General features: G+C 45.2%; 1 protein-coding gene across 3 annotated transcripts in view; it reads right to left on the bottom strand.

Annotated features, from left to right (window-relative positions):
* The window catches only part of LOC144599516 (muscleblind-like protein 1), a 390,080-nt gene that overhangs the window by 252,250 nt on the left and 114,799 nt on the right, over nt 1-23,031 (bottom strand). The gene's annotated exons all lie outside the window — the stretch shown is intronic.

The following is a 23,031-nucleotide window of genomic DNA, read 5'->3' as shown; positions in this document are numbered from 1 at the left end:
CTCTGTGTGAAGAAATTGCTCCTCGGGTTCCTGTTAAAAAATTTCCCTCTCACATTAAGCCTAGATCCTCTGTGCCTTCACCCTATCTATTCCTCTCATGATCTTGTACACCTCAATAAGATCACCCCTCATCCTCCTGTGCTCCAAAGGAAGAAAGTCCTAGCCTGCCAAACCTCTCCCTGGAGCTCAGGCCCTCAAGTCCTGGCAACATCCTCGTAAATCTTCTCCAAGTTATTCTGGGATGGTAGCGTGATGGTTCATTTACAGGGCCAGCCACCAAAGTTCTGATACACTGATACAGAGATGTAAGTTCATACTATCGCAACGGGGGAACTTAAGTTAAATCCTCTTAGGCCCCCTCGGTCATGGCTGACCATGGGTGCTGCATCCTAGTTGGCTGCTTGCTCCACACCTTGGCTAGTGCAGCGTCGCTTGTGGCTGAAGAGACCAATGTGGGAGTGACAGTCTCTGTCGCAAAGGTCACATTTGTGTGTGGTCTCTGGTCTGTTGAAGTTGCTGCTCTCCTTAAGTTAAATGGAATTTAAGAAAAAATTAGAACCAGTAACTGTGACCGGAAAACCACCAGACTGTCATAAAACCACAGTCATTCACTAATATCCATCAAGGTAGGAAACTACTATTTTTAACTGGCCTTGGATAGATGTGCCTTTACTCCCCCCAATATGGGTCATGGAGTCTTAGAGTCATACAGTATTAAAAAGGCCCTTCAGCCCAACACCCTCGCTGACCAATATGCCCCATTTACATTAGTCCCACTTTTAAACTTTAGACTTTAGAGATACAGGGTGGAAACAGGCTATTTGGCCCACCGAGTACGTGCCAATCAGTGAACATTGGGTACTCTGGCTTTCTCCATGTGCCAGTTTATAGGTAAATAGACTTCTGGAAATTGTCCCTAGTTTAGTTTAGTTTATTGTCATGTGTACCGAAGTACAGTGAAAAGCTTTTGTTGCGCGCTAACCAGTCAGCGGAAAGACTGCACATAATTACAATCGAGCCATCCACAGTGTACAGATACATGATAAAGGGGATAACATTTAGTGCAAGATAACATTTATTAAAGATGGTGCGAGGGTCTCCAATGTCAATGGACATTAGTGTGTAGGATAGAACTAGTGTACAGGTGATCAATGGTTGGCGCGGACCCGGTGGGCCGAAGGGCCTGTTTCAATGCTGTATCTCTAAACTAAATTAAACTAAGCCCCAATGCTATCTATAAATTCACCGATGAGATTACTGTGACTGACCGAATCACCAGTGGTGAGGAGTCAACGTAGGAGAGAGCTAGAACACCTGGTTGAGTGGTGTTGCAACATCAATATCTCAACATCAACAAGACCAAGGAACAAATGGTTGACTTCAAGGAAGAGAAATGAGGAGACCACACACCAATTCCATCAGCGGTGGAGGTAGCCAGCAGCTTTGACTTCCTGGGCAACAACAACTCGGATGACCTGCCCTGAGCACACAGATATAATCATGAAGAAAGCCCATCAACGCCTCTACCTCAAGAGTCAAGAACCAAGTGTTTTATTGTCATATGTTCCAAAACAGAATAATGAAATTTTTACTTGCAGCACTACAATAGATATGTAAACATATTACTCTGTAAAACCCATAATAAAGAGCAAAAAAAAGTTCAGTATATATTTAAAAAACCCAAATAAACAAATAAATAGACCGTTGTGTTATTCTTAGAAGTCTAAAAGATATTCGGTATTTACTGGTATTGATATTAATTTATTGTTCTCAAGTGCACCGAGGTACAGTGAAACATAACTTCATCAGTCGTAGGAGCAGAATTCGGCCCATCGAGTCTACTCTGTCATTCATTCATGGCTGATCTATCTTTCCCTCTCAACCCCATTCTTCCCATGACATTTGACGCCCTTATGAATCAAGAATCTGTCAATATCCTCTTTAAAAAATACCCAATAATTTGGTCTCCACAGTCGTCTGTGGCAATGAATTCCACAGATTCACCACCCTCTGATTAAATAAATTCCTTCTCATCCCCTTTCCAAAGGAAACACTTTGTTTTCATGCCACCCTGTCAAATCGTAGTGTACATGAGTGTAATCAAGCCAGACGCAAGTACAACAGGCTGTGCAAAGGGAAAAATACCAGTGTGCAGAATATAGTTTTCTGCATTACAGTAAAGGGAAATATACTAGGGTGCAGAATGATGTTGCAGCATTATAGCATTACAGTTACAGATAAAGTGCATGTAATAAAAAGTGCAAGGGATGCAATAAGGTAGGTTGGAATATCAGGACTACATGCGGTAAATGAGGGGACTGTTCAGTAACCCGATAATTTATTGAATTATGTTTTAATTATGATCCCTTATTTGCAGAATTTTTAATGTGCAATTTACATGAAAATTGCTTTTGTGTGTTGACCGAGTTTAAGTGGCCTTTTTTCATTGTACCTACACCTCATTGTACTTGTGAGTATGACCAATTGAGGCAGGTACATTTACATAGTTTAAAAATCATTTGAACGGGTTTAATCATCAGAAAGGTTCACGTGGATATGGGCCAACAGGTGCCAAATGGGACTATTCCCAACCTGAAACACCACCCATCCTTTTTCTCCAGAGATGCTTCCTGACCCGCTGAGTTACCCCAGCAATTTGTGTCTATCTTTGGGACTTGCTCTGCGGAGTATGTCAATAAATTCAACTTGAACTTGCCGAAAAACAAAAGACACAAAGTGCTGGAGTAACTCAGCGGGTCAGGCAACATCAGTGGAGAAAAAGGAATAGGTGACGTTTCGGGTGGGAATCCTTCTTTGGACTTGCCTAATCCAGGAAACATCTGGGTAAACGTCTTCTGCACCCTCTCCAAAGCCTCCGCGTCCTTTCAGTGCTGGAGCGACCAGAAATATGCACCCATGCAACTGAGGCAAAGTTTTATGCAGCTGCAACATGACTTCCTGACTTTTATACCGATGAAGGCAAGCAAGCCTGTTTTACCACATAGTCAATTGTGTGGCCGCTTTCAGGTAGCTGCAGAGCTGGTGGAAGATGGTTTGCTGAAGATCCACAGGGACAAGATAGGACAGGACAGTGGTGCAGCGGCAGAGTTGCTGCTTCACAGCGCCACAGACTCGGGCTTCATCCTGACTACGGGTGCTGTCGGTACGGAGTTTGCACCTTCTCCCTGTGGCCGCGTGGGTTTCCTCTGGGCGCTCTGGTTCCCTCCCACATTCCAAAGATGTGTAGGTTTGTAGGTCAATTGGCTTTTGTAAATTGTAAATATATCCCGAGTGTATAGGATAGTGCTAGTGCATGGGGTGATTGCTGGTCGGCACCGACTCATTGGGCTGAAGGGTCTGTTTCCCCACTGTATAATCTATGATCTACAGTCTAAAGTAAAGACATTTGGTGTAGTTACAACACTATACTTCAGTTGTCCCAATTGTTCAGTGAGGTAATTAATCCACAGGAACATGGAATTCTCTAAATGGCAGTAACTAACCCACAAACAGCCCCTTCCCCCTTTCTCCCCCAAGACCCCCTCCTTTTCTTCCCCCTCCCCACTACTCCTCTCCCCTGAAGCCAGGCTGATCTCGCACCAGTTTCTTCCCTCCCCTGACCCCCCCCCCCCCCCCCCTTCACTTGCACCGTTTGCAATGGCTACATAATTCACAACTCTTTGTCCATTTGGGCTCACACCTGTCTTTTCATCTCTGGCCTTTTTCCAACAATCTGCCCCCGCCTGTGTTCACCTATTACTGCCCTTACTCTGCCCTGCCTAGGGTTGCCAACTGTCTCGTATTAGCCGGGACATCCTGTATTTTGGGCTAAATTGGTTTGTCCCGAACAGGACCGCCCTTGTTCTGTATTAGGCCCGGGAGGCGCTGTAGGCCCGGCACTGTAGGCCCGGACGCTGTAGGTCCAGAAGCTGTAGGTCCAGACGCTGTAGGTCCGGACAGTGTAGGTCCAGACAGTGTAGGCCCAGGGGCCCGGGTGCCACCTAAAGGAGGTTGCATAGCAACCTGCCGTCCGGCTCGGCCTGGCCACCATTGGTGGAGCAGGAGCCCGTGACCGCTGGCTGGGTAAGGTCACGTGGGGCAAGGGTGGTGATGTCACCTTGTCCCGTATTTGGGAATGAGATAGTTAGCACTCCGAGGCCTGCCCCTCCTTTCTTCAAGCTTTCTTTCTGCAATCAGTCTGAAGAAGGGTCCTGACTTGAAACATCACCCCTTCAGAGATGCTTCCTGACCCGCTGAGTTACTCCAGCACTTTGTGTTTCTCCTCAATAATTCCTGATGGAATGCTCCATCCAAATTATTTCAATGGTTTACATGTGCTCGGGCTGGTAGGCCTGACTAATGGAAAGTTTATTTTTCTCTCCCAGTAACATTAAAAGCAAAATTGGCTCCAACTATATTTATAGAGAGAGGACATACTTAGAGGAAAAAGTGCCTTGCTAACCTTATCCTATTTACATTGATTTTAGGAATGCTTAAAGACAAAGACAGACTTACATTTGTGTAGAATCGTTCAGTGCCTTAAAATATCCTGCAGCATTTGATACTCAATTAAGCTCTATAAAGTGCAGTAGATTCTGAACATTAAGAATAAGCAAAGCAGCCAATGTAAGCACAGGTTCCCAGAAACAGCTACGTGGTAATGGCCAGACAACTTGTTGTATTGTGTCGGAAGGAATTGCAGATGCTGGTTTAAACCAAAGACAGACACAAAAAGCTGGAGTAACTCAAGCATTTTATCAGGATGCATCACAGCATGGCTTGGGAACTGTTCCATCCAAGACCGCCAGAAATTGCAGTTGTGGATGCAGCCCAGACCATCACACAAAGCAACCTCCCTTCCATCAACTCCATCTACACTTTGCGCTGCCTCGGCAAGGCCACCAGCATAATCAAGGACCAGTCTCACCCTTGCTCTTCTCCCCTCTCCCATCAGGCAAGAAATACAGGTTTGAAAACGCACATCTCCAGATTCAGGGACAGTTTCTTCCCACCGGTTATCAGGCGACTAAACCATCCTCTCACCAGCTAGAGAGCAGTCCTGACTTCCCATCTAACTCATTGCAGACCTTTGATCTATCTGTAATCTGACTTTACAAGACTTAATCTTTCACTGTACCTCAGTACACATGACAAGAATAAGCCTAAACCTAAAGATAACCGGAAACCTGATGAGAGCGGAGTGTTTAATGAGGTTTACATGGACTTCAACAGTACCACATGAGCTGGATTTGATTATTACCAAGGTGAATCTGTGGAATTCATTGCCACAGATGGCTGTGGAGGCAAAAACATTGGATATTTTTTAAGTGTAGACTGTGAAGTTCCTGATTAGTAAGAGCAACAAACGTGATAGGGAGAAGGCAGGAGAATGGGGTTCAGAGGGGAAAATAGATCAGCCATGATCGAATGAAGAAGTCTTATGATCTTATGGTCTTATTATTTATGTATGATGTTATCTGATCTACTTAGCATGCATAACAAAGCTTTTCACTGCACCTCTGTAGTTTAGTTGAGCTGCAGCGTAGAAACAGGCCATTCGGCCCACTGAGTCCGCACTGACCAGTGATCACCCCGTACACTTGCACTATCCAACACACTAGGGAGAATTTACAATTTACAGAAGTCAAATAACCTGTACATCTTTGGAGTGTGGGAAGAAACCGGAGCACTGGGAGAAACAGCACACGGTCATAGGGAGAACGTACAAACTCCGTACAGATAGCAACTGTGGTCAGGGTAGAACCCGGGTCTCTGGCGCTGTAAGGCAGCAGCTCTTCCTGCTGCGCCACTGTGCCACCCCTGCTCTTTAAAACACACAGGGGGAATGTGTGGCATTCACCAGGGGTAGAGTTAGCAGACTGTGTTTGGTTAACCTCTCGTTTGAAAGATGATACCTTCAGCTGCAAGGGATGAGTCAATACTGCAGTGGAGCGTAGGCCGAGAATTTACACTTCAGTCTCTGGAGTGAACTTGAACCCATGAACTTGTGGCAGTCACTTCTGCATCAATCATTAATTACAAAAACAAGATATAATTAACATGTGGAAACAAGAAACTGCAGACGCTGGTTTACAAAAATAAAGACACAAAGTGCTGGAGTAACTCAGCAGAGTGGCACAATGCTCAGTGGTAGAGTTGCTGCCTGAGAGAGCTAGAGACCCGGGTTCGATCCAGACTACGGCTGCTGTCTGTACTGTTTGTAGGGTCAACCTGTGACCACGTAGGTTTTCTCCGGGTGCTCCAGTTTCATCCCACACTCCAAAGACGTACAAGGTTTGTAGGTTGATTGGCTTTGATAAAAATTGTAAATTGTCCCTAGTGCGTAGGATAGTGCTAGTGTACAGGGTGGTTGGCTGGTCGGCACGGACCTGGTGGGCTGAAGGGCCCATTTCCGCTCTGTAATGTCTATATTCTCAGGAGTACATGGACAGGTGATGTTTTGGGTCAGGACCCTTCTTCATTAACATGTTTCACTCACCAAGAGAGTAATCTTCAAAGATTTAATGGGAACCTGAGGGGCAACATTTTTACACATGGGGATCTGGATGTCTTAGTGTATGAATCTTTAGAGGCTTGTGTTCAATTGCTCTCAGTAATGAGGAAAGCTAACAGTGTGCTGGTGGGTAAAAGTATCGTAAGGAATAATGAACAACAGATGCTCGTTTACACAAAAGGACAGAAAGTGCTTGAGTAGAAATAAGGAACTGCAGATGCGGGTTTACCAAGGAAAAACACAAAATGCTGGAGTAACTCAGTGGATCAGGCAGCATCTCTGGAGAACATGGAAAGGTGATAGATTGTGTAGGAAAGAACTGTAGATGCTGGTTTAAATCAAAGCTAGACACAAAATGCTGGAGTAATTCAGCGGAACAGGCAGCATCTCTGGAGAGAAGGAATGGGTAAGGTTTCAGATAGGTGATATTTCGGGTCGGGAATCTGTGGCAGACTGATGTGCTGGAGTAACACAGCGGGCCCTGACCCAAAACGGCACCTGTCCATGTTCTCCAGAGATGCTGCCTGACCTGCTGAGTTACTCCAGCACTTTGGTTCCTTTTGTGTAACCAGCATCTGCAGTTCCTAGTCCTTATTTTTTATTACCTTTTGAAAGGTGTGGCCATCACTAACTTCTATTGCCTGTCTACTGAACAGAGAATCTTGCTGGACAATTTAGGGTCAACATTTTACCATAGATATGGAGGCACTTATGGGCCAGACTATAACCTTGCAGTTGTCTGACCGAGATGAGATGCATCCCGATAGAATGCTTTCCACAGGCCGCCCCTGTCTACCCAGGTAGGCATGCGTGATCCCACTGTACCAATCTGAAGAATACCAGGTACCTGCTGACTACCATCTAGTCCACTGGACCAGAACTGGTTTCACTGTTCCTATCCCTTTGTTATCACCTCCTCCACAGTCAACAATGTACCTTGACAATCGATGTTGGCTCTGATTTGTTCTGTACTTTTTCGTAGCTCTAGTTTCCCTCTCATCTGACTTTCAGTCACAAGAAGGGTCTTGACCCTTAACATCACCTGTTCCTTTTCGCCAGCGATGCTGTCTGACCCGCTGAGTTACTCCAGCATTTTGTGTCTACCATTTGGCCAAAATGGTTGCCGATGTTTGGGAACCTCATGGAACCAATGGTCCCTACTGCTTTTCTCCATCACAATGATGGCTCCACTTCTAAACTACTTTATCACCTACACTGAGGTGCGTCAACAGCAAACTTTTTTTTAGCAGGTCTCCAATGGGCTGCATTGTGCTTGGCGGTAATCCCTATGAAACCATTAACGTTGAGTGTGGAATGTTGGAGATAGATCCCGGAGCTTGGGAGAGGAGTGGAGTGAGGCGCTGCCAGAGATGAGGACACTTAATGGAGCGTCTCAGCTCGACATGAACCAGTGCCAGTGTTTGCGATTAAACTCCTTCCCTTTTATGGCTCCCTCCTGGAACCCTGGCCGGGTGATGAACTGCAGCGGATCCCACAACATGGATATTCTGGGATCCAAGAGTTATCTTAAAGCGCTCTCTCATCTATTGTGACTGAGCTGCCTCCCTGAACACACGGTCTCACACACACACACACATGTTCACGTGCACACATGCACATGCAAACACACACACACACATACACACACACATATGTGCATGCATGCACATACATATGCACACACATTCACACATGCACATACACACACACACATTCATGCACAGACAGACATAAACATGTATGCATGCACACACATGCACAGGCACATAAACACACATGCACACCCACATGCATACACACCGGCACGCGCACAAATACCTGCGCACACATACACACGCATGCATGCATGCACACGTGGGCCAAATAGTCTGTTTAAACATCATAATAAATATGTCAATGTCGTACACTGTGCTTCACACAATTCCCTCTATAACTCGCTACTATATTATATTCAGAATAACCAATTGCCTTCAATTGGCTTTCCTACTTACTTGTACTAGCAAATGATCGATGCTCTGGGACAGAAAGATCTCTCTGCGGAGAAACAAGTTATGGACAATCTTCACTGACTATGTGGCGGTCATCTCACTTATATACTTCACTCACACCAGGTGAAAGCCCTTGTGGCTGAATCACTACTTCGAACCCGAGAAAACCTATTGACTTCGAGAGTTGATAGATTCAGGCAGCTACAGGCAATGATAGAACACCGTAATCATCCAGTTTTCTTCAATGCTTCAGGCAATAAGTTGCTCTCTCCATGAGATGCGGACATCAATCGATGCAGCCGGTAGAGCCGGCACTGTACCGGAGACCCAGGTTTGATCCCGACTTTGGGTGTTGTTTGTGTGGAGTTTTGCATGCTCTCCCTGTGACTTTGTGGGTTTCCTCCAGGTGCTCCAGTTTCCTCTCACATTCCAATGAGATTTGGGTGTTTGGGTTACTTGCCCTCTGTAACAATTGCCCCCTGGTGCGCAGGGAGCAGTTAGGAAAGTGGGATAACATAGAAGACACAAAGGAGTCAAAGGTGTGGAGTGACTCAACCGGTCAGGCAGCATCTCTGGAGACATGGATACTGTAGGTGTCATTTTGGGTCAGGACCCTTCTTGGGTGGCTCAGTGGCACAGCGCCAGAGACCCAGGTTTGCTCCTGATCTCAGGTGCTGTTTGTGTGGAGTTTGCACATTCTAACTTTGACTGCATGGGTTTCTTCCAGGTGTTCTGTTTTCTCCCCACATCCAAAAGACATGCGGGTTTGTAGGTTAATCGGCCTCTGTAAAATGCCCCTAGTGTGTAGGGAGTGGATGAGAAAGTGGGATAACATAGAAGGCACAAAGTGCTGGAGTATCTCAACGGGTCAGGCAGCATCTCTGGAGAACATGGATCAATGACATTTCGGGTCTGGATTTTTCTTCAGACTGAGTGTGAACCAGCATCTGCAATTCCTTATTTATAACTGGGATAACACAGAACTAATGTGAATGGGTGATCAATGGTCAATAGACAATGGACAATAGACAATAGGTGCAGGAGTAGGCCATTCGGCCCTTCGAGCCAGCATCACCATTCAATGTGATCATGGCTGATCATTCTCAATCAGTACCCCGTTCATGCCTTCTCCCCATACCCCCTGACTCCGTTATCCTTAAGAGCTCTATCTAGCTCTCTCTTGAATGCATTCAGAGAATTGGCCTCCACTGCCTTCTGAGGCAGAGAATTCCACAGATTCACAACTCTCTGACTTGGTTCTGGTTCTGGACTCCCCCAACATTGCAAACATGTTTCCTGCCTCTAACGTGTCCAACCCCTTAATAATCTTATATGTTTCGATGAGATCCCCTCTCATCCTTCTAAATTCCAGTGTATGTGTGGAGTCAGTGTGGACTCAGCGGACCGTAGGGTCTGTTTCCATGCTGTATAATCTCTATTGTAACATTCTGTGTGCTACCACTATGTTTCAAAACTATCTAGAGTTGACAGCATCACATATCTCATTTTGTTTCAATGCCTAACAGCGGATCCATTAATCTGTTTTGAGCAAGGAAATACGAACAATTCCCTTCGGAACTGCAGATGTGTCTGACACACCACAATCAATCCTCTCAGGAAAAGACCCACTTACCAGAAAAAATGTTGAAAGCTCGGAAATGGTCATTTAGTCCACTGCCTCTCTTCCTTTGCTATCATTCCTGCTCTTTCGGCCATATGACACTTATTCCTTGGAGTGCAGGAGGATGAGGGGTGATCTTATAGAGATGTACAAGATCATGAAAGGAATAGATCGGTTAAATGCTTTTACCCAGATTAGGGGAATCGAGAACCAGAGGACATAGGTTTAAGGTGAGGAAGTAGGTGGGGGGGGGGGGGGGGGGGGGAGATTTAGTTTAGAGATACAGCGCGGAAACAGGCCTTTCGACCCACAGAGTCCGCACCGACCAGAGATCCCCGTACATTAACACTATCCTACACACATTAGGGACAATTTACACATACACCACGTCTTTGGAGTGTGGGAGGAAACCGAAGATCTCGAAGAAAAGCCACACTGTCACAGGGGGAAGGTATTAACTCCGTACCGACAGCACCTGCAGTCGGGAAATAGGACATATTAGGAACCTGAGGGGTAACCTTTTTATACAAAGGGTGGTGGGAGTATGGAACAAACTGCCAGTCGGTAGTTAAGTTAGGTACTATCACAGCATTTAAGGAACATTTGGGCAGGTACATGGGGAGGATAGGTTTAGAGAGACATGGGTCAAACAACACGCAGGTGGAACTAATGTAGATGGGACATATTGGGTGGCGTGGGCTAGTTGGGGTGAACGGCTTGTTTCTACACTGTATGACTCTGTGACTCTATACCATCCCCTGCCTGAGCAACGGCAAAATGTTTGGCTGCAATCAAATCTCACTCCTGGAGACAGCGAGGTTGCAAGTTGACAAGAGTGATATCACAGTTTAGCACCACTCTGCACCAAGTGCAGGCTTATATTATTCAGAAAAAAATCTGAGCTGCTTCAGGGAATGCCAAGTTTAAACTTAAAGACCGTGAGATAGATTCTATTGTCAAAAAGAGATGTTGGTCAACTTAATCTTCAACAGTAGAAATATCATACCACAGAGGAACTCAATTTAAAACACAATTTTCTTCAATTATTCCGAGTAGATTTATATTAATAAAATCTCACAGATAATCAAAATGTCCCATTGGACCAGACCCATCAAGTAATTCTTGATTGATACGGGTGTCAGGGGTTATGGGGAGAAGGCAGGGGAATAGGGATGAGGGGGAAAGATAGATCAGCCATGATGGAATGAAGGAGTAGACTTGATGGGCTGAATGGCCTTATATAGGGCTCCTATAACTCATGAACTTATGAACATACAAACAATGGAAGAAGTTCTCATTATGAAGCTGTCTTATAATCTTTGTGAAAAAGTGAAATGTAATTTTTAATAAGAAGACACAAAGTGCTGGAATAACAGCCTCTCTGTAGAACAAGGATAGGTGACATTTCGGGTCAGGGACCCTTCTTCAGACTCGGGACCCTTATGAAACGTCACCTATGCATGTTCTCCGGCGATGGTGCCTGACTCACTGAGTTAATCCAGAGATACACTCAATGTGCTGGAGTACCTCAGCTGGTCAGGCAGCATCTCTGGAGAACATGGATAGGTTTCATGTCTGGTTGGGGACTCTTCTTCAGACCTATTGTGGGGGCGAGGAGGGGAGGAAAGCTTTAAGAGAGGGCGGGCAGGACAAAGGCTGGCAGGTAATAAACCGAAACAGGTAAGGAAGGTTTAATTGATAGGCAGATGGGTGGACAATCATCTTTTAATACGATTCTTTTTCATTACTCCCTGGCTTCTTTAGAAAGGCATTGCTTGACTTTTTAATAGCAGAAGCATCATGTATAATTTTTCTTTTGTGAGAGAAATTGTGAAAGAAAAGAGCAGCACAGTGAGACAGTGACTCTGTTGCTGCCTCACAGCGCCAGAGACCCGGCTTTGATCCTGCCTGCGGGTGCTGTTTGAATGGAGTTTGTGGACCTCGTGGGTTTTCTCTGGGTGTTCCGGTTTCTTCCCACACTCCAAGGACATACAGGTTTATAGGCTCAATGGCTTGGTAAAATTGTAAATTGTCCCTAGTGGGTGTAGGATAGCGTTAGTGTGCGCGGATTGCTGTTCGGCGCAGACTCGGTTGACCGAAGGACCAGTTTCCACACTTTATCTCTAAACTAAACTAAACTAAACTAAACTAAATTAAACCAACTGAAGCTAATACACAGAATTCTGGTCTAGAGTCACGAGTTCAATTCCAGTCACGGCAGCTAGGGAATTTAAATTTAATTTGTTAAAATAGATGAGAAAATTTGTTTAAATAGTAAACATCAATAACCATCATACTACACGTACTGGACTGTTGAAAAGAAAATTCACCAATATACTTCAGGCCAGGAAATTTGCTGTCCTTACCCAGCCTAGACAGTACATAATGTCAAAATGGAAAATGCTGGTAACACAGCAAGTCAGGTTGCATCGAAGGGTCTCGACCTGAAATGTCACCCACTCCTTCTCCCCAGAGATGCTGCCTGTCCCGCTGTCTCTACAGCTTTTTGTGTCTATCTTCGTTACGTGGAAAGGACAGGCTTAGAGGGATATGGGCCAAACGTAGGCAGGTGGGACTAGTGTAGATGGGACATGTTGGTCGGTGTGGGCAAGTTGGGCCATGTGTGTCTCACTCTCTGACACACACACACACACACACAAGAATTTCACTTGCTATCTGATGTGACCATAGGGTAGAAAAGGGAAGCCTGTTTTGAAATTAAAGAGGAACCGAAGAGCACAAAAGCAGAAACTAAAATGCATTTCTTAACATGATTATGTTTGGAGGTCACGTCCTCGACTAACGAACAACCCGTTTTACTGCATTTTGCAACAGTTTTGTAGAAACTAGCTCAGGTAATCACTGATTGGCCCCGGATTGGGAAATACCATGAACCACTGACATCTATAAATGTTAACTGTCAAAACGTTGCGCTGCCAATGCTGTTTATACATTTAAAATCCTGTTATATGAGCAGAGGTAGGCCATTCGGCCCATCGAGTCTACTCCGCCCTACAATAGTACATCGTGAATTTACAGAAAACTCTGCTTTAAGTGTCGAATAGGTCAGGAAGACACATTGTTGGCAACAATGCTGAATACAAGATTCACCTGTCAGCTCCTTGTGCCAGTTTACCCACTAAACAAAAATCAGAATCATTTCTGGTTTCTGGAAGCAGAGAAAGATCTATCTTTCCCTCTCAACCCCATTCTTCTGCCTTCTCCACATAAAAATACCCAATGACGGCCTCCACAGTTGTCTGTGGCAATGGATTCGACAGATTTACCACCCTCTGGCCTAATAAATTTCTCCTCATCTCATTTCTAAAGGCGCGTACTTTTATTCTGAGGCTGCGTCCTCTGGTCTGAGACTCTCCCACGAGTGGAAACCTCCTTTCCACATTCACTCTATCCAGGCCTCTCACAATTTTGTGAGTTTCAATCAGGTCCACCCTTCATCCTTCTAAACTCCAGCGAGTACAGGCCCAGTGGCGTCAAACGCTCATCATATGTTAACCCAACCATTCCTGGGATAATTCTTGTAAAACTGTGAAAACATTGCTCTGTTTATACATGAAAGATCCTTTTTTTAAATCTTTAATCAGGAATTTGCCTTGAGAGTGCAGTGGTCAAAGAGAGTTGAGTTGAGTTTAGTTTATTGTCACATGTACCGAGGTACAGTGAAAAGCTTTTGTTGCATGAATATTTAGTACAAGATAAATTCCAATAAAATCCAATCAAAGATATTCTGAGGGTCTCCAATGAGGTCGGTGCAGGTCAGGACTGCTCGCTATTTGTTGGTAGGATGGTTCAGTTGCCTGATAACAGCTGGGAAGAAACTGTCCCTGAATCTGGATGTGTGCAGTTTTCGCATTTCTATACCTTTTCCCTGACGGGAGAGGGCAGAAGAGGGCTTGCAGAGGCAGCGTGGAGTGTAAATGGAGTCAATGGAAGGGAGGTTGGTTTGTGTGATGGTCTGGGCTGCATCCACAATTCTCTGCAATTTCTTGCGGTCTTGGATGGAGCTGTTCCAAACTGTGCTGTGATGCATCCCGATAAAATGCTTTCTATGGTGCATCTGCAGAAGAATGCCCTGGGTTGGCCATTTCGGTGGGTTATTAAATGTCTAGAGTCAACTAAAGGTTAGATTGGGTAAGGATAGCAAATTTCCTTCCTTAAACAGCATGACTGAATCAGATGAGTTTTCCCAACAATCCCACAGTTCCCATTATAACAATCTCATGGTTACAATTACGGAGTCTAGCATTTCCATCCATATCGATTTCATTAAATTTGAAGTGAATTTGAAGTATTCAGCTCCCATGAATAGATTTGAACTCATGTCAAATGATCATTGGTAACAGAACTCAGTAATATCATCAATAAACTTGGATTAAACACATGGATTGTTTTCTCTGGAGCACCGGAGGTTGTGGGGAGACCTGACAGAGGTATATAAAATTATGAGAGGCGTTGATAGGGTTGACAGTCAGAACCTTTGTGGAAATGTCAAAGACATCAAGGTGAGAGGGGCAAAGTTTAAAGGAGATGTGCGGGGAAGGTTTTTTTACACAGAGAGTGGTGTGTGCCTGGAACGGGCTGCCAGAGGGGTGGTGGAAGCAGATACGTTAGTAGCATTTAAGAGACTTTTAGATAGGCACATGGAAATGAAGGGAATGGGGGGAGATGGATAAGTGCAGGCAGATAACTTGGCATCATATTTAACTTGGCATCATATTTGGGCTGAAGGACCTGTTCCTGTACCATATTGTCCTATGTTCTACATTGGATATTTTTAAGGCAGAGGTTGACAGATTCTTGATTAGTACGGATGCCTGGGATTATGGGAAAAAGGCAGGAGAATGGGGTTGAGAGGGAAAGATAGATCAGCCGTGATTGAATGGCTGAGTGGACTTGATGTGCCAAAAGGCTTAATTCTGCACCTGTGAATTATGAACTTAAGCTGTTCAGAGCACAGGGTGGATTTCTCACTGAATACACTCACTGCAGAACTCCACTTATATTCTCAATGAGTGTCCATAATAATTTGGAGGAATGTTTTCCTGTCATTTAACACCAACAAAATGATGTTCTGTGAATTCTTTAGGTCTGGAACAGTGGAGATTGGAATTTGAAGCATTTCAGGAGCTAGAACAGAGATTCCACATACCCTTTGCTGTCCACTATTATCTTTTGTAAATATTATGATTTCAGCTTCGAGCTCATTTTCAAACAGAAGAATCTTATGATAATCAAGCTTTATCTGATGCCTCATTATTGTCCAAATTCCTCCCAATTCCACGTACGATCTCAAGGCTAGATGTTATACTTTAGGGTCATGAGTCTTCTGTTGCGATGAATTCCAGATTAGGGTCATGAGGATTAGCAAATTTGCCGATGATACATTAGCAAATTTGCCGATGATACAAAGCTAGGTGGCAGTGTGAACTGTGAGGAAGATGCTATGAGGTTGCAGGGTGACTTGGACAGGTTGTGTGAGTGGGCGGATGCATGGCAGATGCAGTTTAATGTAGATAAGTGTGAGGTTATCCATTTTGATGGTAAGAATAGGAAGGCAGATTATTATTTGAATGGTGTCAAGTTAGGAAAAGGGGACGTACAACGTGATCTGGGTGTCTTAGTGCATCAGTCACTGAAAGGAAGCATGCAGGTACAGCAGGCAGTGAAGAAAGCCAATGGAATGTTGGCCTTCATAACAAGAGGAGTTGAGTATAGGAGCAAAGAGGTCCTTCTGCAGTTGTACAGGGCCCTTGTGAGACCGCACCTGGAGTACTGTGTGCAGTTTTGGTCTCCAAATTGGAGGAACGATATTCTTGCTATTGAGGGTGTGCAGCGTAGGTTTACTAGGTTAATTCCCGGAATGGCGGGACTGTCATATGTTGAAAGACTGGAGCGACTAGGTTTGTATACACTGGAATTTAGAAGGATGAGAGGGGATCTTATCGAAACGTATAAGATTATTAAGGGGTTGGACATGTTAGAGACGGGAAACATGTTCCCAATGTTGGGGGAGTCCAGAACCCGGGGCCACAGTTTAAGAATAAGGGGTAGGCCATTTAGAACAGAGGTGAGGAAAAACTTTTTTAGTCAGAGAGTTGTGAATCTGTGGAATTCTCTGCCTCAGAGGGCAGTGGAGGCCAATTCTCTGAATACATTCAAGAGAGAGCTAGATATAGCTCTTAAGGATAGCGGAGTCAGGGGGTATGGGGAGAAAGCAGGAATGGGGTACTGATTGAGAATGATCAGCCATGATCACATTGAATGGCGGTGCTGGCTCGAAGGGCCGAATGGCCTACTCCTGCACCTATTGTCTATTGTCTATTGATTGGTAGGAGTGTGGAGTAGAGGTGAGGATTACGTCAGGCACAATAATATTTATGTCTCAACTCTCAGAACAGGTCTGAGGGCACACCCCTGGTCTTATCATGAGGGGAAATGATAGGGTGAATGCACAGTCATTTACACAGGGTAGGGGGAACAGGAACCAGAAGACATAGGTTTAAGGATAGATTTAGTTTAGTACAGGACCAAGTGGACCCGTTGGGCCCAAACTTCTCCTGCATTGGTGCAGCACCCTCCCCTCACCACTACCCTCCCCCTCCCCCCTCCTCCTCCCCCTCCCCCATTTCCCCCCATTTTCCCCCCTTTCTCCCCCTCCCCCCTTTCCACCCTCTCCCCCTCCCCCTCTCACCCCTGCCTCCTCCCCTCCCCCCTCCTAAAATTGTAGCGCTATCATGTACCGTTTTGGCTGTAGTTCAGGAACAAACAAACAAACAAACGAACGAGAGTTTTAGCAGATTTTGTCACACATACCAAGGTGCAGTGAAAAGCTTTTGTTGCGTGCTAACCAGTCAGTGGAATGACTGCACAGGATTCAAATCGAAGCTCGTCCGAGGGCCTCCAATGAGGTAGATAGACAGAATCCCTCCAGTTGCTGACAGGATGGTTCCGTTGCCTGAAAACAGATGGAAAGAAACTGTCCCTGAATCTGGAGGTGTGCGTTTTCACACTTCTGTACCTCTCGCCTGATGGGAGAGGGGAGAAGAGAAATTGACCGTGGTGAGATTGGTCCTTGATTATGCTGGTGGCCTGGCGGAGGCAGCGTGAACTGTAGATTCAATGGAAGGGAGGTCAGTTTGTGCGATGGTCTGGGCTGCGTCCACAATTCTCTGAATTATTTTGCAGTCTTGGATGGAGTTGTTCCCAAACCATGCTGTGTTGCATCCCGATAAGATATTTTCTGTAGGAACCTGAGTGGCAACTTTTTCATTGAGAGGGTAATGGGTATTTGGAACGAGCTGCCAGAGGATGTAGTTGGGGCAGGTACTATAACAACATTTAAAAGACATTTGGACAGGTACATGGACAGGAAAGATTTTGAGGGATATGGGCCAAAAGCGGGCAGATCGATTAGTTTAGATGGGGCATCTTGGTCGGCATGGATGAGTTGGGCCGAAGGGTCTGTCTGTGAGCTGTGTGACTCCATTTTCTGCAGTCCTCAGCACTCACCAACAGCCAACACTGCCTCCTACTGGGAAGGTTTGCATTAACAATCCTCACTGCAATCAGAATTTGTTGGAACTATTCGTGAAGGTTTTGTCAGGTGACATCTTAACTCCCTATGCCCTGCTCCAGAATTCCACCAATAGATCAGGTAAATGCACGGAGTCTTTTGCCCAGAGTAGGGGAATCGAGAACCAGAGGACATAGGTTTAAGGTGAGGGGGGGGGGAAATATTTAATAGAAACCTGAGGGACAACATATTTACACAAAGGGTGGTGGGTGTATGGAACGAGCTGCCAGAGGACGTAGTAGAGGCAGGTACTATCACAATGTTTAAGAAACATTTGGGTAGGTACATGGATTGGATAGGTTTAGAGGGATATGGGCCAAATGCAGGAAGGAGGGACTAGTGTAGATGTGATGATGTTAGTCGGCATTGGCAAGTTGGGCCGAAGGGCCTGTTTCCACGCTGCATTACTCCATGACTCTACTCAACCAACATACTAACGCTCACCTCACCATTCGTCTCGCCTCAATGCAACACAGTGTGAAGAAGAGTCTCGACCCAAAATAAATAAAGAAGACAAATTCAATGCTTGCATTTATTTCCAGAGTAGTAGAATATAAAAACAAGGATATAATGCTGAGGCTTTATAAGGCACTGGTCAGACCACATTTGGAGTATTGTCAGCAGTTTTGGGCCCCATATCTGAGAAAGGATGTGCTGGTGTTGGAGAGAGTCCAGTGGAGGTTTACATCAATGATCCCAGGGATGATTGCGTTAACATATGATGAGTGTTTGACAGCACTGTACTCAATAGAGTTTAGAAGGATTTCACTTTCACGCACAGTGAACAGTCTGGATACAGTGGATGTGGAGAGGATGTTTCAACTAGTGGGAGAGTCCAGGACGAGTGGCCAGAGCCTTAGAATAAGAGGAAGTACCTTTAGAAAGGAGTTGAGGAGGATTTTTTTCAGTCAGAGTTGCCAAACTCCCAGTTGCCAAACACTTTAACTCCACTTCCCATTCCCATACTGACCTTTCTGTCCTGAGCCTCCTCGATTGTCAGAGTGAGGCCAATTACAAATTGGAGGAACAGAACCTCGTATTTCACTTGGGCAGCTTACAACTCAGTGGTATGAATATTGATTTCCCTAACTTCAGGTAACCCCTGCATCCCCTCTATCTCCATCCCTGACCCACCCTAGTCGTGTACTAGTTTCACTGTTGTCCTGGTGAGTTTAATTGTCTGTAAACTCGTTTTCACCTAGCTCACACCTATCAATGGCCCATTTCCTTTATCGTCATTACTTTTTTTGCATATCTTTCATTTATTTATTCTATATCTCTCTGTATCACCGCCTATATCTCTTATTTGACTTTCCTCTGACTCTCAGTCTGAAGAAGGGTCTCGATCTGAAACGTCACCTATTCCTTTTCTCCAGAGTTGCTGTCTGACCCGCTGAGTTACTCCAGCTTTTTGTGTCCATCTTCGGTTTAAAACAACATCTGCAATTCCTTCCTAAACATATATACAGTACATGCACACACACATTCACACGCATATGCACGCACACACAGACACACAGGTACACGTACATACAAATGTATACACATGCGCGCGTACACAACACAGTAAAACAATATACCTGAAAACTCAAAAGGACAAATTAACAAATCAGTCGCACCTCTCTCACACATCATGTAATGCAAATGGTTTTCACGGCCACACACATACACCATTGCGCTACAAATAACCTTGTTGTCATCATTGAGTCTGGACCTTATGAGGCAAAATGAAAGCTGCTGCACTCATAGGGGCGAGCTCTCGGAAAGACTTGCTCCCCTGTGTGCCTGGGTCAATAGACAATAGACAATAGACAATAGGTGCAGGAGTAGGCCATTCAGCCCTTCGAGACAGCACCGCCATTCAATGCGATCATGGCTGATCACTCTCAATCAGTACCCCGTTCCTGCCTTCTCCCCATATCCCCTCACTCCGCTATCCTTAAGAGCTCTATCCAGCTCTCTCTTGAAAGCATCCAACGAACTGGCCTCCACTGCCTTCTGAGGCAGAGAATTCCACAACTTCACCACCCTCTGACTGAAAAAGTTCTTCCTCATCTCCGTTCTAAATGGCCTACCCCTTATTCTTAAACTGTGGCCCCTTGTTCTGGACTCCCCCAACATTGGGAACATGTTATCTGCCTCTAATGTGTCCAATCCCCTAATTATCTTATATGTTTCAATAAGATCCCCCCTCATCCTTCTAAATTCCAGTGTATACAAGCCCAATCGCTCCAGCCTTTCAACATACGACAGTCCCGCCATTCCGGGAATTAACCTAGTGAACCTACGCTGCACGCCCTCCATAGCAAGAATATCCTTCCTCAAATTTGGAGACCAAAACTGCACACAGTACTCCAGGTGCGGTCTCACCAGGGCCCGGTACAACTGTAGAAGGACCTCTTTGCTCCTATACTCAACTCCTCTTGTTACGAAGGCCAACATTCCATTGGCTTTCTTCACTGCCTGCTGTACCTGCATGCTTCCTTTCATTGACTGATGCACTAGGACACCCAGATCTCGTTGAACTCCCCCTCCTCCTAACTTGACACCATTCAGATAATAATCTGCCTTTCTATTCTTACTTCCAAAGTGAATAACCTCACACTTATCTACATTAAACTGCATCTGCCATGTATCCGCCCAATCACACAACCTGTCCAAGTCACCCTGCAGCCTTATTGCATCTTCCTCACAATTCACACTACCCCCCAACTTAGTATCATCTGCAAATTTGCTAATGGTACTTTTAATCCCTTCGTCTAAGTCCTGGACTTTCTCACCGACAGGCCCCAAGTGGTCAAGATTGGGAGACATACTTCTAACCCCCTCACCCTGAACACAGGATCCCCCCAGGGTTGCGTCCTTAGCCCCCTACTGTATTCCCTGTACACACATATCTGTGTGGCCAGGTTCAGCTCCAACTCCATCATCAAGTTTGCTGATGACACTGTGGTGGTGGGCCTGATCTCCGATAACGAGGAGAAGGCCTACCGGGAGGAGGTGGCTGATCTGGCACTCTGGTGTCAGGACAACAGCCTCCTCTTGAATGTCACAAAAACTAAGGAGCTGATTGTAGACTTCAGAAGGGCTCAACATCCGAGGACGTACACGCCACTGGAGTTAAATGGGATTACTGTGGAGAGGGTGAGCAGCTTTATATACCTGGGAGTCCACATCACAGAGGATCTGACATGGACAACACACATTGCCACGCTGGTGAGTAAGGCAAGGCAGTGCCTTTACCACCTCAGACAGTTGAGGAAATTTAGAGTCTCTCTGAGGATCCTTCAGTGCTTCTACTCTGGGGCTGTAGAAAGCATCTTGTCCGGGAACATCACAATCTGATTTAGGAACAGCTCCGCCCAGGACAGGAAGGCTCTGCGGAGAGTAGTGTGTTCGGCTGAACGCACTATGGGAACTACACTCGCCTCCCTGCAGGACCTATACATCAGGAGGTGCAGATCCAGAGCAAGCAACATTATGGGGGACCCCTACCACCCCAGCAACGGACTGTTCCAGCTGCTACGGTCAGGCAAACGCCTCCGCTGTCACGCTGTGAAAACAGAGAGGATGAAACGGAGTTTCTTCCCACAGGCCATCAGGACTGTTAACTCTCATATCACCAGGGACTAATTAAATTTACTGTATTAATTTATTTTTTGTGTTTAAATTTTTTTTTAAATTAAAAATTTTTTTTTCTCTCTATTCTGTTTTGTAGTTTAGCACAATCTGCAGGCGTTGCCACTTTCATTTCACTGCACATCTTGTATATGCATGTGACAAATAAACTTGACTTGAGCTGCATCCTCCACTGACAATCAGCAGAACTGCATTTGGCTTGCAATTAGTTGCGCTGGATTGACGACGAGGGTATCTAACATTACCTTGCTCTGAGGTGCCTTGGAAGTGTCAATTGAGAGCTGAGAGTGCAAATATGTTACGGGGAACTGCATGAAATTTGCATGAACAAACAGGCCAATTGACTTAACTCATTGACCCAACCCCTGTCCAAACATGTGCCAAGGGCTGAATTTCTGAACTGACTTAAGAGAGACAACAAGGCTCCCTTTGACCAAATGAGACATCAGGGAGTAAAACTGAAATCAGAGTGTCGTAGACGAATAGATGTTCAATAATATTTCTTGAGTGATAATTACTGGTCCTTCAGCACACCATCTCCATGCTGACTCCAGTACTTTTCTCCACTAATACCAGTTATCTGCATTAGGTTTGTAGCCTTCTCTGCTTTAGCAGTCAAGATACGTGGCTAGAGTCTTAGTTTAGCTTAGAGATACAGCGCGAAAACAGGCCCTTCGGCCCACCGAGACCGTGCCGACCAGCAATCCCCATACACTAACACTATAGTACACACATTAGGGAAAATTTAAAATTTTACCGAAGCCGATTAACCTACAAACCTGTAGATTTTTGGAGTGTGGGAGGTAACTGGAACTCCCGCAGAAAACCCACGTGGCAACAGGGAGAATGTGCAAACTCCGGACAGACAGCTCCTCTAGTCAGGATCAAACCCGGGTCTCTGGTGCTGTAAGGCAGCAACTCTACCACATTGTCATAATGCCAAAGACGTAGAGGTTTGTAGGTTAATTGCCTTAGTGTAATTGTAAATTGGTCCTAGTTTGTGTAGGATTGTGTACGTGTTCAGGGATCGCTGGTCAGAGCAGACTCTGTGGGCCGATGGGGCTGTTTCCACGCTACATCTCTAAAGTAAAATTAACTGAAATGTCTCCTGACTGCTGTTTGATAACCAGATGGATGGTTGTTGAAGAATGTTTCAGTGCTTCCTTCATGAATATTAGAAAGATGCTTACCATAAGATGTTTGAAAATGCAATCTTACAACAATAGCAAAAATAGAAAGGTAAATGTAGTGCTGTAAATATTGAGGCTCTTCTAACACCAAGGCAGACTTTAAATTCATTAAAAAAAAATAGAAACAACTTCTTTTCAAGTTCTTTTTTCAAGATGTTGAATCGTAATTCTGCTCTTACTTTTTAAACCAAGCTGCAAAGGTCACACGAGTGGAATAGTTTTGAGGTGATTTATTTAGTTTTTAAACTCTGCCCTGCAGGCAGAAACAAGAACTGCAGATGCTGGTTTATCTCAAAGATAGACACACACAGTGCTGGAGTAACTCGGCGAGTCAGGCAGCATCTCTGGAGAAAAAAGATGGGTGACACTTCAAGGGTCCCGACATGAAACATCTCCCATCCCTTTTCTCCAGAGATGCTGCCTGACCCGCTGAGTTACTGCAGCATTTTGTGTCCATCCCAACTCTGACCTGTCGGCATTTTTGT

This window comes from Rhinoraja longicauda, chromosome 13, assembly GCF_053455715.1.
Source record: "Rhinoraja longicauda isolate Sanriku21f chromosome 13, sRhiLon1.1, whole genome shotgun sequence".
NCBI classification, from domain to species: Eukaryota; Metazoa; Chordata; class Chondrichthyes; order Rajiformes; family Arhynchobatidae; genus Rhinoraja; species Rhinoraja longicauda.
The sequence above is the reverse complement of the archived record's forward strand: the minus strand, read 5'-3'. Positions and strand labels throughout refer to the sequence as shown.